General features: G+C 31.9%; 1 pseudogene; it reads left to right on the forward strand.

Annotated features, from left to right (window-relative positions):
* Window positions 1–3,656: 3,656 nt before the first annotated feature.
* LOC143534421 (protein argonaute 4A-like) lies at window positions 3,657–8,548 on the forward strand (annotated as a pseudogene).
* The last annotated feature ends 1,703 nt before the right edge of the window (window positions 8,549–10,251 follow it).

The following is a 10,251-nucleotide window of genomic DNA, read 5'->3' on the forward strand; positions in this document are numbered from 1 at the left end:
ACTCGATCAACGTTTAAGACTCGGAATTTATAAATAATTAAACAACATCGAACGTTGAACTTTAAACGTCGAGAACATTTTTATAATTAACAAATGATCAATAATACATCGAAACGACCCAACGGGTCGAGTTTACAAATACAAATACGAATCAAAATTGACGAATGTCACATGTCAATTTTGTGGTTTTTGTTTGATTGACTTCCGGTACTGTAACAAACGTGATGGAAACCGACTAATTCCGCCTAGACTCATCGACTTAGCGTCCGAGACCAACAACGTTCGAGTTTTACCAACGTCTGAGTATACCGACGAACACCACCACATTTGTGCAATCGTGCACCTCAATTTTTATATTATCCGTTTTCTCGCTCTGGCATCGTAACGAAAACCGACTAAATGTCAGTTTTGCTTTGTTTTTAGTTTAGGTATCATAACAAACGTGACGTAAATCAACCGAATTCACGTAGACTCACCTAATTTGCATACAATCATCATCTCAAAGCCCATGATCAACAACGCTCGTTTCATAATATTAGAAGTAATTATTTTTTTATACATAAATAGCATTATGACAATTAGTTTTTAGCATAAATTATTCGAAGCTTGTTTTACATTAAATTCTTTAATTTATATTTTTTTTTTGCAATGACTATTTGGATCATTGACACCTCCTAACCCAACTTCAACCCTTTTTTTTTGTCCCATGTTTTACTTAACCAAATACCACCCCGTAACTTTTTTAAACAACATTTATATAACACTAAGTTAATGAATATAGGGTCAAGTTATTCTACAAAGGGAGATAAAAATGAGAAGGGTGAGAAGGATTTATAGCTACTAAAAAAATTTTAAAAAATTAAATAAAAAATCATAACTCAAAATTTAATAATAAAAACAAAAAAAAGTAAAAACACAAAAATGTTTCCGCCGTATTCCCCATTCTTAAAAAAAGACAAAAAAAAATGTTGAGGGAAAAAGATCATTGTGTCTTTTTGTTTATCATTATGTTTTGTGTTTATTTTCGTCATTGATTGTGTCTTTTTTTTCTTGACATTGTGTCTTTTTTCTCTTGATATTACGTTATATTATTCAACACTGTGTTATATTTTGCGATCTATTATGTCTTTTTTAATTATAATTGCGTCTTTGTTCATTTTCGTCATTACGTCTTTTGTCTCTGCATTGTGTCTTTTATGTGTTTTTTTTTGGGAACAGGAATGACTAGCGAATTTTTTTTTTAATTTTTTTCTTTTTTTATTTATATTTTGAGTTATGATTATTTTTATTAATTTTTTTGAATTTTTTTGAGAGGTTTATGTGGCCACAAATCTTTCTTATACTTCTCATCTTTATCTCCCTTTGTATTTTAACCTTTCCCATGAATATAAAATGCAATTTTTTAATAATAAACGCAATGAATTATTAACCCGTAAATAACACAAGACAATAAATATTTAACTATTAATTAAAAATCATAAAAGCTGGTCATCAGACTAAATCAATGAAGTCATTTAATTTATTGCTTTTACTGTTTCTATGAATGACCGGGTTTATTTGATAAAAGCAGAATTATGATTTAACTATTAATTAAAAATATAAAACCCGGTCATCCGACAAAATCAATGTAATCATTTAAGTTATTGTGATTATTGTTTCTTTGAGCTTTTTTTTAACGACTAATATTTCACCATTAAAAGAAGACGGATTAAGATTTAACTATCAACTAAAGATAATATAAATAGTAGGAAGAAATATGCCATCACCATTTTGGTAGGATGGTAAAGGCTTTGGCCTTTGGGTGAGAGGTCCAGGGTTCGATTCCTGGCATTGGCGGTATAATATAAATAGTAGGAAGAAAGCTTGAACATTCAAAAAAAAACTAAAGATAATATAATCCGATCATCTGACAAAATCAGTGAAATCATTTAAGTTATTACGATATTTGCTTTTTTGAACACCGAGGTTTATTTGATAAAATCAGGATTACCAAATAGTTATCCCATCAAAGACAGCATTTTATAAGATATTGCGATTATTAATCTTTATTGATAAAATACAAATAAGATAATATCATAAACAAAAACAAATGAAATCAAATATAATAAATTTTAACCAAAAATAAATAAATCTTAACCAATATAATATATTTGTATCAATTTATAAGACTAAAAATATTTTCTTTAAAATTTTAAAAGACGAAAACACCCTCACCCATTGATATACAAAACCCCATATCCTCATTATTCCAGCAATCTAGTTGAGGGCAAAATGGGTGTTTTATGAAGAAATTCAATATTATTTCATGTGAAAGGAAGAATCATATAAGGCCAACTCTATTTAAGTACGTCTTCTTAGTACCACCACCTTTTTCTTCTTCACATCTCTCTTTCTCTCTCTCCAAATTCTTTGCTAAACAAAACCTTCGTTTCATCATCGTTGTAAGGCCAATTTCTATACTCTGCTTCGATCATTTCATCATCTGTATTGATCTGCTTTTTACTAATTGTTGTGACTTTTTTGTTGGATTTGATGCTTCTTTGAAGTATGAAGTACGTACTAATAGGAATGCACCCGTTATATTGTGGTGTTTTGTATAATTTCAGATCTGCTTTTTGAAAATTATTATCCGTTGTTTTTATTTTTTTTCCAGTTTTTCTCATTGGTTTTGGAGTTGTGGTCTTTAGTGGAAGCAACCTCTCTATTCTTTGGGATTGGAGTACGGTTTCCCGACATACCACCCTCCTTACACCCTACTAATGGCTTTGTTATTGGTGAGATTTTTACTGGGTATGTTTGTTATTTGTTTGGTTTTTTTTTCCTGATGGAAGAATGTAAGTTTTCTCCTTAAAAAGTGCAAAATGGGATGCGTCTTTGTTATTGGTGAGATTTTTAGTGGATATGTTTGTTATTTATTTGTTTTTTTTTCTTCTCTTTAAAAAGTGCAAAATGGGATGTGTGTATGTGTGTGTGTGTATATATATATATGTAATTTTTTGTGTTGTCTTTTTGATAGAAGACACTATTATTATTATATATTTGCTTAATTTTTTTATGGTCAGATGATGATTGATCTTAAACTCTTTAAAAACGCTTTTTGAGTGTTAGTGTGAATTTTTGTTATGTTCTTGAATAGAAGAAGACAATCTGTTATACATGATTTTGATCTCGTCTTTTTCTGTTTCTTTTTATAGAATTATCAAAGTTTTTGTTTGTTTTTTTATAGAATAATGGGGCCGGTTTTCTCTATATACATTTTAATTTTTAAAGCATTTATGAAAAAAATTTCTCTTTTTTTTTCCTTCTGTTTTTGACCAGAGAATATAAGTTTTATTGTTACATTAATGCTTAATCGGATGTACTTTTAGTCGGATGCAGAATATCTGTTATTTTAAAACTTTTTTTGTAATTTTTGTTTTGGTAAGATGATAAAAGGATCTTAAACTCTTGATTGTTTTGACTATCAGTTTGAATATTCAACAATGATATATATATTATTTGCCTTTTTTTAATGTTTCATAATTGGCCAATAAATTTACTTAGCTTTTGTTTAATTTGTACATTGAATAATTTACGTATATCAGAATCTAGAATGTATTGTTTGCCTTTTAAGTTGTTGTATATGACATTCATGGTTTATAAGCAGGTAAACAAAAATGAAGCATTCTGAAATGAAAGCATCAAATGCACTGCCACCACCTCCGCCCGTGGTTCCAACAGGTTTTGTTCCTGCTAAAGTCGGTGTGTCAAACCGCAGACCGATGAGCAGACGAGGGTTAGGCACCAAAAGCCAGAGGATTTCTCTGTATACCAATCATTTTAATGTGAAATTAAGCAGAGGCACCAGTGACCACTTCTATCAATACAGTTTACGTATCTCTTCTGCTCTTATAAATGCAATTGTATAAACATGATAAAATGCATTTTATTCTTAATATGAAACAGTGAGAACCAATTTGCTGTTATTATGAGGTTTTATTTTATAGGTGTTTATTGTTATTTTTTGTTCGTATTTGCTAATTTTCGATTATGAGATGTTATAAGTATTTGTTGATTTATATTTTGTTGTTATTATTAGATTTTTTCTTTTGCTGTTAAAAGTATTTGTTGGTATTTGTTTTTGTTATTTTGTTCTTGATTTTGATTCTTTTGTTGTAATTTTTAGGTTTTTTTCTTTGTTATTATAAATCATTGTTTATATAGATTGGTATTGTAGTTGGTATTGTTTCTTATACTCATATTTTATATAAATTGTTATTATTTCCTACGTTCTTATGCTAAGATTAAAATGCACATGAACTAACATGTGCATTTGAGTTTTGAGTCATATAAGCTTATTATTGTAGTTCAAAAGCCAAATGTGGTCTTGACTATTGCTGTATGGTGTCCAGGTGGCTTTTCTCTATGAAGACGGGAGTCCCGTTGAGGCGAAAGGTGCCGGTAGAAGAATACTAGACGTGGCCCAACAATTTTACAATTCAGAAATGGGCGGTAAAGGTTTTGCATATGATGGTGACAAGACTCTGTTTACTGTGGGCCCATGGCCCGTGAATAGGCTCGAGTTCTCCGTGTTGTTGGAGAATCTGTCATCAAACAGGTAGACATTGTTTTTCAGTGTCCTGTTTTGACGCATATCATAATCTAGTTTTTTTTATAGAACTGCACGAGGTGGGGTCCCGGATGGAGTTGAAACCAAAAGATCAAGGCGTCCGCCTCGATCCAAGTTATATACTGTTCAGATCAATTATGCAACCAAAATACCAGTTCGAGCTATTTTTAGTGCATTTCAAGGCCGGGAATCTGAGCAATTCAATGAAGCTGTTAGAGTTTTAGATGTTCTTTTGAGACAACATGCCGCAAAACGGTAAGCATATGTTCAATATCTAATGTTTGGATTCATTAATTATAATCATGTTAACTTGTTTGGTGCATATGTATGCATGGACAGAGGTTGTCTTCTTGTTCGACAATGTTTTTTTCGCAACGACCTGAAAAACTTCATAAGCATTGGTGGTGGGGTTTTGGGCTGCAGGGGATTTCATTCCAGTTTTCAGGCGACTCAAGCTGGTTTGAGTTTAAACATGGGTACGGTCAAGATTCCTTCTTTTTTTGTTTGAAAAGATTAATAATCTATTTTGATGAATTTGTAGATGTGTCGACTACAATGATAGTCCGACCAGGGAAAGTTGTGGACTTTCAAATAGAGAATCAAGGTGTCCGAAACATAAGGGAAATCGACTGGATGAAGGTAACAAGTCTGTTTTCTTTTTTACGAACTTTTAGCAAATTCATTCTTATTAATTCAATCTTTTTATGTTTATGATTAACAGGCTAAAAGAACGTTGAAGAGCCTCCGTATCAAGTCGCTCCCATCAAACCGACAACATAAAGTCATCGGGTTCAGTGAAAAATCATGTGGAGAACAAAGGTAGGTCAAATCACTTCATGTTTTTTATTGTTTTCATTAATTAAATGACTTAAAACAATTTAATTTAAATTGGGTTTGTAGATTCTCAATGAAACGAAACAATGGTGATGGCCCCGGCATAGATGTTGAGATAAATGTCTATGGCTATTTTGCCAAACATCATGGTATAGTAGTTCACCAATCTCGTGACTACCCGTGCCTAGATGTTGGGAAACCAAAGCGACCCATTTACATCCCACTCGAGGTAGTTAATTTAAATCAGATTATATTAAAAGTTAAAACTTAAAACTGATCTTATATTTACATTATACTTCTGTTTTGCTTTCATTTTATGCTGTGTATAGCTTTGTGAATTGTTACCGCTACAACGTTATCCCAAGGCATTATCAAACTTACAAAGAGCATCACTTGTTGAGAAATCCAGACAAAAGCCAAAAGAGCGGATGAGTGCTTTGAGTGACGTAAGCTTTTCATATAACATAATGAAATGATACTTCAAATCAAGAATGTTATATGGTGGATAATGTTCTTTATTTGTGTAGGCATTTAAGCAAATGAACTACAATGCTGATCCTGTTATTAGCTCAACTGGCATCACAATCAACGGTGCATTCACTCAAGTTGAGGGTCGGGTTTTGGATCCACCAAAGGTGTATATAAGTTTATAAATTCCCATATATTTTTTCTTTTTGTATATTTAGATTTTCATAGTATTCATTATATTCATTGCAGTTACTATTTGGAAATGGAGGAGAATTTCATCCTCATGGAGGTCGTTGGAATTTCAATAACAAGGTAACAAGTTCTTCATTTTGAATATTTAGAGAATTTAAATAACTAAAATTTAAATATTTTATATAGATAGTCCGTGGTTTGACCATATTGCAACTTTAGTCCTCAAATTTTAATACCATAAATGGTTTCTGAAATGGATGGAAGTTATCTTGTTCTGTTAAGTGTGTGAAATTTCCAAAATACCCCTGCCCACATGGACTAAAGTTGTAATTTGCTGAAACTTTGGGACTAAACTTGCAATGTGACCAAACCACGGAGCTTTCCATGTAGTTGATTCCTAAACGTTCAAAAGTTGGTTTTAACTGTTAACGACTATTCGGCTGCAGACATTTGTTGAGACGACAAAGATTACAAGTTGGGCAATTGTCAACTTTTCTGCGCTCTGTGACATGAGAAACCTATGGAGAGATCTACTTAGGTGTTCGGAAGCTAAGGGAATGGTAAATATCAAATATTCATGTCACGTACATTTAATCTATTTGTAACAAACCTACAACATAAATATTAACCTTCTGAACAGGATATTGTGAAGCCACATGATATGATTGAAGAAAGTCCTCAATTTAGGCGTGCTACTGCACCTGTTCGTGTAGAGCAGATGGTCAAAAACATGATAAAAAGACTTCCGGCCCAACCTTACTTTATCTTATGCATCCTTCCTGAGCGAAAGAACTGCGATATCTATGGTTTTATTCCAACTTTAATCAGCTGTTTTGTTTTTTATTTAACTTCATTTACGCTAGTTAAAATCTGTTTATGCTAACAGGTCCATGGAAGCGAAAATGTCTAGTGGACTTGGGGTCTATCACACAATGCATGGCCCCGACAAAGATCAACGATCAGTATCTAACAAACTTGCTTATGAAGATTAATGCTAAGGTCTAATATTCTAAATTTCACAATGTTTTAGTTTCTTGTTTTTCTTATAAAGATTTATTTTTTTATAATTGTCAGACGGGTGGTGTAAACTCTGTGCTGTCTATGGAGTATTTCAATTCTATACCGTTGGTTTCAAACACTCCCACCATAATATTTGGAATGGATGTGTCCCATGGTGCTCCGGGCCGTTCTGATGTCCCTTCTATTGCTGCTGTATGTTCAAGAATCTTCTTGTTTTATTATAATATATAATGAACATATAATCAAATTTACACTCTTTGTACTCTGTCCTAGGTTGTAAGCTCGAGGAACTGGCCGTTTATCTCTCGCTACAAGGCATCCGTTCGCTCACAGTCTTCACGAGTCGAGATGATTGATGGCCTGTTTAAGCCTGTTGCACCCGGTAAAGATGAAGGCGTGATCAGGTGTATATTATTTTATATCACTTTTACAAGATTTTATAAATTTAAGTTTTGGAATTTAATAATAATGTGTTGTGATGTCAGTGAACTGTTGGAAGATTTCGAGAAGTCTACTCATGATTTGAAGCCGCAGAATATAATAATATTCAGGGACAGTGTAAGGGAGTCACAGTTTAGCCAGGTGCTTAATTTAGAACTCGAGCAAATTATGGCGGCCTGCTAGTTCCGTGATGTGTCATGGAACCCAAAGTTTTTGGTGATTGTGGCTCAGAAAACTCATCATACCAAGTTTTTCCAAACCAACTCTGATTACAATGTTCCACCAGGTTAGTTTCTAGTAATATATTATTTAAAAAAAAAAAGTTGTAATTTTGAATAGCAAAAGATACAAAAACTGAATTTGTGCTTTTGGTTCGGGTTGCAGGAACGATTGTTGACAATAAAGTTTGCCATCCTAAGTACAATGACTTTTACTTATGTGCCCAGAATGTGAGTATTAATTATATATCAAATTAATAAGTATATTATTCACGATAAAAACTATAATGACTGAATTTTTTATTTTTTAATTTATATTTAGGGAACCACTCGACCTACTCATTACCATGTGCTTCTGGATCAGATTGGTTTTTCTACTGATCAGTTGCAAGAGTTCGTTCATGCGTTATCCTATGTGTAAATTAACCAATACAAGTAACCTTAAGTTCAAGATTTATATTCTTTCATTTGATTATATGCAGGTATCAAAGGAGCACAAATGCCATATCTGTTGGTAAATGTGCTAAACTTTTTACATGCTAAACATGCAAACATATAGTAATTAATAATTAATGATTTTTTTTTTTTTTTTTGCAGTTGCTCCGATTTGTTATGCACACTTGGCGGCAGGACAAATGGCACAGTTTTATAAGTTTGATGATATGTCGGACAGTGGTTCTGGCCACAGTGGTGGTGGTGGTGGTGGTTTCAACCCACTTCCCAAGCTTCATCCGAACATACTCGACACAATGTTCTTCTGTTGATGAAAATTAATGAGGGAAGTAAATTGTTAGACAAAGTTAGTTACTTGAGATGGTTTAGTTGCGATTTCTTTTGAATATTATCATATTATGTCATAGTTATTGTGTTTGGTCTACATGTTTCAAAACTATATGTTTTTTTTGGGTTTTATGCTATTAATACTCTGTTCTAATTATATTTTAGTAACTCATTATTACTTGAAATGCTTATATTAATGCTAGATTAAGCTAACCAATGAATGATGGAATGATAATTAACAATAAACCAGAAGCTTAAAATATAATATATGGTAGCTTAGTTGTGATCATGAAATTCACACACATTCTTTATTATATCTACTCTATGATGGTAACTTTTAAGAAAAATATCATCAAATTTTTAGTAACGAAGGAACGTATGTGAATTGTAACATGGTCTTTGATCATGGATTAAATCTTCATCAAATTTATTTATTTTGTTTTTAGTCAAAACTAGGTTTCCTGTTTTTGTAATAAGTTTTTATTTGGTTCCAATCGAATATCATGGTTATTTAAGTTGTCTTGGAACCAATTACAACTTTTTTGCTCAACTCAGTCCAATAGCGACGGATATAGAAATTTTAACTAGAGTGTGTCAAAAAAGGTCAACCTAGAACGTGTAAGTCAAACTAAAAATAGGTTAAACCAAAATGGTTTGGGTAAAAGAAATTGCATAAAATAAACTACTCGTAAAAATTTAATCAACAAATTTCATTTAACATAACAAACAAAATTCATGTTACAATTGACATTGACGTGATTTTGTCTTTTGAAAACGATCAATTACAGCTCATTCATAATACTTGTAAGTGTTTTTCTTTCAACGCTACAAATAACACAAGCATTCAAAAAATCTTCACCAACTCGATTACACAAATTTGTCTTTATGATCTTCATTGCCAAAAAACTGGCAACAAAGTAATGTAAACTATAATTACACTAAAAATCATTACATTTATGTCTTTATTAATTAAATAATATTTTTTTTATACTTTTACCTTTTTTTTCTCCCCCACTCACAACCATTATAAAAAAATATTAAAAATTAATAGGATGAAACATGAACTTTTCAAATATACAGAAAAACACACTAAATCACTCCCTGCATTATAAAGCCTCACTCACAAAAAATGGTGATAGGATTTGAATGTTCTAATAATTAATAAACCAAACAAAAAGAAATGTGTTTTCTTGTTTTTACCGTAACTCTAGCAATCTCGGCAATACCTTTCAAATTTGCAACTAGTTCATCTTTTCACACACTATCATGTATAAACCAAGTTGTGATGCAAGAACAATTTTATCTCCATTATCAAAATGATATGGATAAAACAGACACAATTTCATTAACTTGTTCGTCTCTCACTCCCGTATAACTCGTTGATTCCAAAATATTCAATTGATAAAGTGGTTAGACAATTAAGTAATTAGACTTAGTTGTTATTTTTGAACCTAAAATTAAACTTATGTTGGGAAAATTGAGTTCGAAAGTTGGGTTTGGGGTACCTAAGTCTTTGGGTCTAGTATATTTGAAGTTTATAAAATAAACTATAGATTTGAGGGGGCTACGGGCCCCAACCCAACGATTTGTGCGCCTGCAATAACAAGTTATGGCACAGAAAAGTTAATCATGCTCAGTTTGAATGAAAAAAAATGGAAATTCTTTAGACACCCACCCTTTTGAGGAGAC

This window comes from Bidens hawaiensis, unplaced genomic scaffold (genome assembly GCF_021521415.1).
Source record: "Bidens hawaiensis isolate Kalapana, Puna unplaced genomic scaffold, B.hawaiensis_p1.1 tig00010164_1, whole genome shotgun sequence".
Taxonomy (NCBI): domain Eukaryota; kingdom Viridiplantae; phylum Streptophyta; class Magnoliopsida; order Asterales; family Asteraceae; genus Bidens; species Bidens hawaiensis.